Here is a 7,108-nt window from a genome sequence, read left to right on the forward strand (position 1 = left end):
AACAAATGGTGGTCCAGACTAAACCCTGCCTTATTCAGTAGTTGAGCCAATTTGTATAAATCTTGGTAGCCTTCAGCCCTTAAATTCTGAAAAGTTTTACTTCTTGGCATCTCAGAGGTAAATAACAGATCCCACACCTGCACTTCAAAGTCTAGGAAGCATCCAGAGAATGTCCCATCCCAATGTGATTCCGAGCACATCCCTGAAGCCAGGAGATGAATCCCACTCATCACTGCTATCCATGCTAATGCTAGCTTGTTTGTTTTCTCTGGAAAGACATAATTAAAGCAAGGAGAACAAACAGAACAAGAATGGATGGCCTGATGCCAAATCACTAAGGGCTGTATCCTGCACCATAGCTTCTGGAGGGACCAGAGAACACCTCTCTCTAGGCTGTTCACATGGAGACTTGCAGGGCACAGTAAGAGTTCACAAAGTATAGGAAAATCATGAAGGGTAGGAAGATAAGATGGCAAAGTCAAGTTCATTCTTTGGTCTCCAAGCTTCTCTCTTCCTGGCTCCCACCTATATCTCTCTACCTAGGAGGGTGACTGCATCACTCAGGTTCCTTTGTCCCCTGACTCCTGTAGTCTCTGATATAGCTAACACATCATTAAGTCCTGCTGCCTTCCACGGCACATTGTTCTTTGCTGGAGATTAAATCTTATGAATGCTAGGCAAATGTTGCATTGCTGAGCCACATTCCCAAATAGACACATTATTCTTTAACTCACCTTTTCCTTGCTCCTGCTTCTAGTCTCTTAGTTTATCTTTCAGGGACCCATGCTAGATCATTGAAATATTTGCTCACCAGGTCCCCCTGCTTCCCACTTTTCTGACTTGCAATCTACCTGCTCTCAAGGCTCCTAGTTTTCTTCATATTCAATGTGGCTCCCCTCTCAAAGTACCTCTCACCTTCTATATGAGATCCCAGGCTCACCTACTCATCCAAACTTGGTTCTCTCCCCTCCCCAATGGTCAGCAATGGTAAGGTGAACCAAATAGATCATGGTCTCCAGCACTACATTTTAAGCATTTTATAAGCTAATGATTATTACATCAGATAATTTTACATCCCACACAGAAACCAACAGAGACAACGAAGAAAATCCCCAGTAACTCTTCATTGTGTGACTGACCTTGCCTGAGGTCTTCACAGCAACAGCCAGTCTCTTTCTGAGACCTAAGCCTATTGATAGGGCTATGTGACTCCAGTTTGGGACAGTAACAAAGAGCTGTAAGCATCTCCCCACAGAGTAAGTGGAGCCAGTAAAGTGTTGACTCTTCTGAGATATTAACCAAGCTATAAATCTGCAGCTGGAGACAGTCAATGGGCAAATGGGGAAACCAAAATGGTAGATCCGATCCCTCCTGTTTTTCTGAGTTCTTAAAACAGTGTTGGTAAAAGGCAACCCATTGTTTGCTTCCCTTGAGAATCTGTTAATGCTTTTCTGTTAAGCAAGGTAAGCCAATGTTTTTCTGTTCATTCATCCCTTAGGCTTAGGATGGTATTAAGCCAATTTCTGTTATACAACATAAATCTGCACTTGTCAAATAATCCTTGAGCACCTTACACAGCTAATAATTGTTCAAATATTTATGAGCTGCAGAGAAGAGATTTATGCTAAGCTGCTTGACAAGGAACGAAAGCTGTACAGGTCCTGGGAATATTCTGCTGAAACAAATATTATCAAGGCATCAATACTTTAATAGCATTTTTCATAACAGGCTTTCATACTTGCTCATTTCCCTAATTATCACTGAGACTTTACACTTTTAGAGTAAGAACAAAAATGGGATTTTTTGAAAAATCAGTGATCTGAAAAATTAGCTGCTATATAAAAAAACATACTCAGGCATAGCCATTTCTAAAAATATATTCTTGAGATGGATGCTCGGGGAGAGAGATACTGAGTTGTTATGGCAACTATTATTATAATTATAAAACTGGAGGGTTTTTCCCATTCATTACTATGTTGAAATGTGGTAGTTTAAATAGCAGTGTCTTTTGTAATGTCCTCAATCTCATTACTACATAATTACACATTTCATATTTAATCTTCAACCTGTTCGTTCTTACTCCCATACCCTATAGATCTGACATATTTTGATAAGTCTTATTCCTAGCTCATGGGATCCCCTTGCAGCTCAATTCTCTCCTCACCATTGCCTTTATTCTGTGATCTCAAAAAGCCAAAGAATAAAAATATTAATGACGTATTAATAAACTCATTTCACTAAGAATTTATACATAAAAAATGTTGAAATATCAGTTCACCAAATTGAACAATTAATTTCCTAAAATGTGGTATAAGGAAGTAGGCCTTATTTTAGCAATATCATGAAGGTTCAAGAGTAGAAAATCTACGTGATTCATCACATCATTAGACAAAAATATAGAAATTGTATGATTTTGTGAGTCAATGAATCAACAAAAATAGCAAAGCATTCATAAAATTTAACATATACTTGGGAGAGAAGTTTTTACCAAAGTAGAAATAAAAGGTGGCTATCTTAACTTGATAATGGCTATATACCAAAAATCTACAATAAGCATTATAATTAGCTGAATAAATTTAGACCTACTTTCTTGAAGACTGGATTTAATGGCAAATGCCCACCATCAGCATAATCATTTCATGGTCCTAGACATTGTGGTAAAATTAGAGGAAAGGGATAAAAAAGATTCAACAGTCAGAAGAAAATAAAAAAAATATATCATTAGAGATAATATGAATACTGTCCAAGAAAGACCCACAGAAATATCAGACCAAATAAGACAATTTTGATTGATAATTGACAACTTGTCAAATTGACAATTTGATTGATAAAAGATAAACCTTTAAAAAAATCCCCATGACATTTCTCCATACCAGTAATAACAAATAAGGAAATATAATTCGAGATAAAAACCCATTCATAATATCAACTAACCTATGAATCATCTTAGAGTTTATATAGCCAAGAATGCCAAAGTGTTATAAGAAGGTAATTTGAAACTTTAGAAGCTGTACTGAACGAAGGGCAGGACATTGCACATGACCACTGGCATCGTAAGATTCAGTTTACCCCTCACACACACACAAGGTTTGAATATAAATTATATGTAATAAAATTCAAGTTAGAGGTTTTGAAAAATTTAGTAAACTTACTCTAGAACATTTCCTCAAATAGCTACAATAGTATTGATTTATCTGATTCAGTGTTAAGGCACAGTGCAAAGACATAAAGAAGAAGGAAAGAGAGGGAGAGAGAAAGGGCAAAAGAAAGGAAGTAGGAGAGAAAATGCAGGAGAAGACAGGAAGACAGGAAAAGAAAGGAGGAGGAAAGAAAATTTTGACTGTAAAAGAGAGCAGAGTCCAATGTACCGAAAGAGAAAACTTAGGTACCGACATCGATACAGGACTGGAAGATAATGCACTATATGAGAATGTTAAAAATCAAGGTAGTTTCTGTACTCTGTGGCCTTAAGACACCTGAATCTTTGCATGGCGAAAACTAAAACAGTGTTCTCACTTAACACCACACACAAAGGTGGACTCCAAATGGATTAAAAAATTAAATGTCAGAATGGAAACCACAAAAAGGATAGAAAAAAGTATAGGAAAATATTTTTGTGTCCTAAAGATGGGAGGAAGTTTTTTAAATAAAGCCTCAAAGCACAAAATATGATACTGAAGTTGCTTATACCATTATGAAGAATTTACATTTCACAGATAACAGAGTAGGGAAAATGAATAGACAGCGAACAATGGGAAGTGATATCAGCAAAACAAAAGGATAAAGAAGTCCCAGTGGAAAAGTGAGTGAAGTGGATGAATAGGCTATTTAATGAAGAGAGAAAATTCAAAAGGCTAATCACTCATAATAAGATCCTCAAAGTTATCAGGAATCAGAGAAACACACATTTAAATGAGGAAATGTCCTCTGAGCTATCCGCTGGCAGTTGATGTCAAGTGGTGGTGGAGATGTGAGCTGCCCCCAGCACCAGCACTGCTGGTGAGGCTGCTGATTCATCCCCACTGATGCGTTCTGCAGGGCCCAATGCTGGTTGAGGCTGCCCCTCCGTATCTATGGGGGCCATAACCATGGAATCAAGTAAACAGAATTCAAAATATTCAGAAAAATGAACTGCATCTGTATTAAACATGTGTGCATACTGTGTAGTCATTGTCTAAACAATATAATAGTACAGCAACTGTTTATATCATATAAGGTATTACAAGATACTGGGAGATAATTTAAAGTATATGAGAGGATGTGCTGAAGTTCTATGCAAATACTACACTCTTTTATACAAGGAACTGGAGCATCAACAGATTTGGTATCCCCAGAAGGCCTGGATCCAATTCCCCATGAGTACCAAGGAACAGTTGTATTTGTATAAGAAAAATACTAACGGTCATGAACCCAGTGAAAAAGAGAAAATGTAGCTGAGAATAATTTTCCCTATAAAAATATTTGTGCCAACAGGAAAGATTATGTTAACTCAGGGCTTACTGCATTAAAAAATTTCTTCACATTGCCATTTGGAAACCAAGACTAAGGTCAACTGACCTAAGTGATTTTTTTGCTTTTTCCACTGAATTGAATAAGCCACTCCATTTTGATGGAACTACCTTCCATCAAATCAGCCACAACTAATCGTCAGAAAAAGTGGGTTAATCTTTTTATTCTCCCACAAATTTTTGCTCACTTTTAGGGAGCAACACATCTAAGACAAGCAAGCAAAGGCAGTGTGTTAAAGGTGTTCGTAAAAAATAAAATAAAAAACAGTCCTACCTGACGATCCAGGTATCCCATTTCTTGGTTATACCGGAGGAATTAAAGTCAGGGTACTACAGATATCCCTGCATACCTGGGTTTATTGAGGCACAGCTCACAACAGCCAAGACACAGATGCAGCCTAGATGTCGGACACCAGACCCACGGAGAAAGAGAAGGTGGCAGATATACACAATGGGGTATTATTCAGTCATTAGGAAGAATGAATTCATGTCATTTGCAGGAAAATGCAGGTAACAGGCAAAATGAGCCCACTTTAGAAAGACAAGTATGTTTTTCCTAGTATTTGGAATCTACAGGGAATAGATGATATGAAAATGGAAAAAAAACATTAGTCAAGAGGAAGAAGATAGCTGGATGGGGTATAAGGAAAGGGAAGATTAATGTGGTCAAAATGTGTTGTATGCATGCATGAAAATTTTACAATGAAGTCCAGTATTTGGTAAAATCAATATTCACTAATAAAAGTATATATAGGCAAAAGCACTTATAAAATATTCTTTTGTCATTCAAAGGCCACATTATGTTTCTAACCCTAAACAGTAAGAAAAATGGATTCCATGATACTGAAGTTACAATTACTTAAGATCTGAGACTAAATATGTACCAAAGGGAGAGACCATGTAGTTTACTGCATCCAACTGACTTATACCTACCCTCAGGAGCACAGTCAGAAAGTACATTTTTTAAATCTTGGCATCAGTCCTTCCTACCAGGGTTTCACTGACAGTTTATCCCAAAGTTGTGAATCCTGTGCTGAGCCTTGGTTTGCCCACAGGAGCTAGGCATGAAAGATGGGAGCTTGTGGATGCGGCAACATTGTTCTCCTAACTCGCAAGCACTTTGCCCCTCTGTGCACAAAGAAGGCAAATTGCTACATCAGGTGGTAAACTGTAAGCTGAGTGTGGTGACACACTCCTGTAACTCCAGCACCCTGGGAGACTGGGACAGAAGAATCACAAGTTTGATCTCTCCCTGGGTGACTCAGCATCTTAGAGAGAACTTGTCTCAAAATAAAAAATAAATGGGCTGGGGTTATAGTTCAGTGTGAAGGCCCTGAGTTCAATCGCAATTTCTGAGGTAAATATCAGTATTAAGAAGGTTAACATTCAAGGTCTAATTCAAACACAGACGCTTGAGATACACAGCTGAAATTAACAACAGTTGTCTCAACCTGAATGCAATTCCTGAATCTTTTTCAAAGTTAAGTTTCCAAATGCCAGTGGATAAAATAAATATTTTTGAAAGGTAGCATTTAAATCTTATATTTTAATAAGTAAGCAGTTACCAAATTGAGGCATCAGGACAAGCAGAGGACCGGTTGAGGACACACAGTACTTAGGCAGGTTACCAAGGCATCAGAAGAGTATGTGCTCAAGACTTCTGTTCCTGTTGCCACCACATTAGCTGTGCAATGTAGAGCAGGAGTGTTTGGAGCTATGGTTTTATTTGCATGTTTGAAGTAGGGCAACCTTACCCTAGCCCAGTGGAGATCTGTAATGAGATGTTTTGTTTTTTGTTTTCTTGCAGTACTGTGAATTGAACTCAGGATCTTTACACTGAGCTACATCCCCAGCCCTCTTATCTTGAGTCAGGGTCTCACTAAATTGCCCAGGCAGGACTTAAGTTTGTGATCCTTCTCCCTCAGCTTCCCATAGTTCTAGGATCACAGGCAGGTGCCATCATTCCTGGCTCTGTAGTGAAATTTGATACAATAATGCAATACAATATAATATAATAATACAATCGCTCATATAAATCTTGGTGTATAGTGACTTAGTCTATTTGGGTTTCTACACCTCAGATTGGTAGGAGTCTCACAGTTCTGGAAGCCAGGAAGACCAGACCAAGATGGCAGCAGATGCAGTGTATGGTGAGGGCCTTTTTCATCGATGGCACTTTGTTGTCTCACATGGTGGAAGGGGACATGTGCTCCTGTGTCAGTACCTCTTTCTTCTTAGCAAACTCTTACTTACATTGGGAGCATACTCTCACTGCAGTGGGTGAGGTCCTGCTTCTCTGACCCCAGACACCCACAGCTCCTTGCATGTGGCTTCCACAGACCTTGTAGGTAGGCATGGGACATAAAGTGATTCCTACAACCTGATAGTTTCCACCTGCATGCAGTCTGGGTGGACCTCAGTAGTGTGGATGGACCTCAATAGTGTGGGTGGACTGTGGGTGAAAAGATCTCAAGAACAAGATCCAAAATGTGATTCTTCTTGACACTCCCTCAGGATCCATCCAAGTCCTCAGAACAAAGCAGATGTTTAAGAAAAACTGCACTGGAATTGACCATCCAAGAATATGTCTCCTGTACGTA

The sequence above is a fragment of the Cavia porcellus genome, unplaced genomic scaffold (assembly GCF_034190915.1).
Source record: "Cavia porcellus strain 051 isolate PalLab524CR breed Dunkin Hartley unplaced genomic scaffold, mCavPor4.1 scaffold_2, whole genome shotgun sequence".
NCBI classification, from domain to species: Eukaryota; Metazoa; Chordata; class Mammalia; order Rodentia; family Caviidae; genus Cavia; species Cavia porcellus.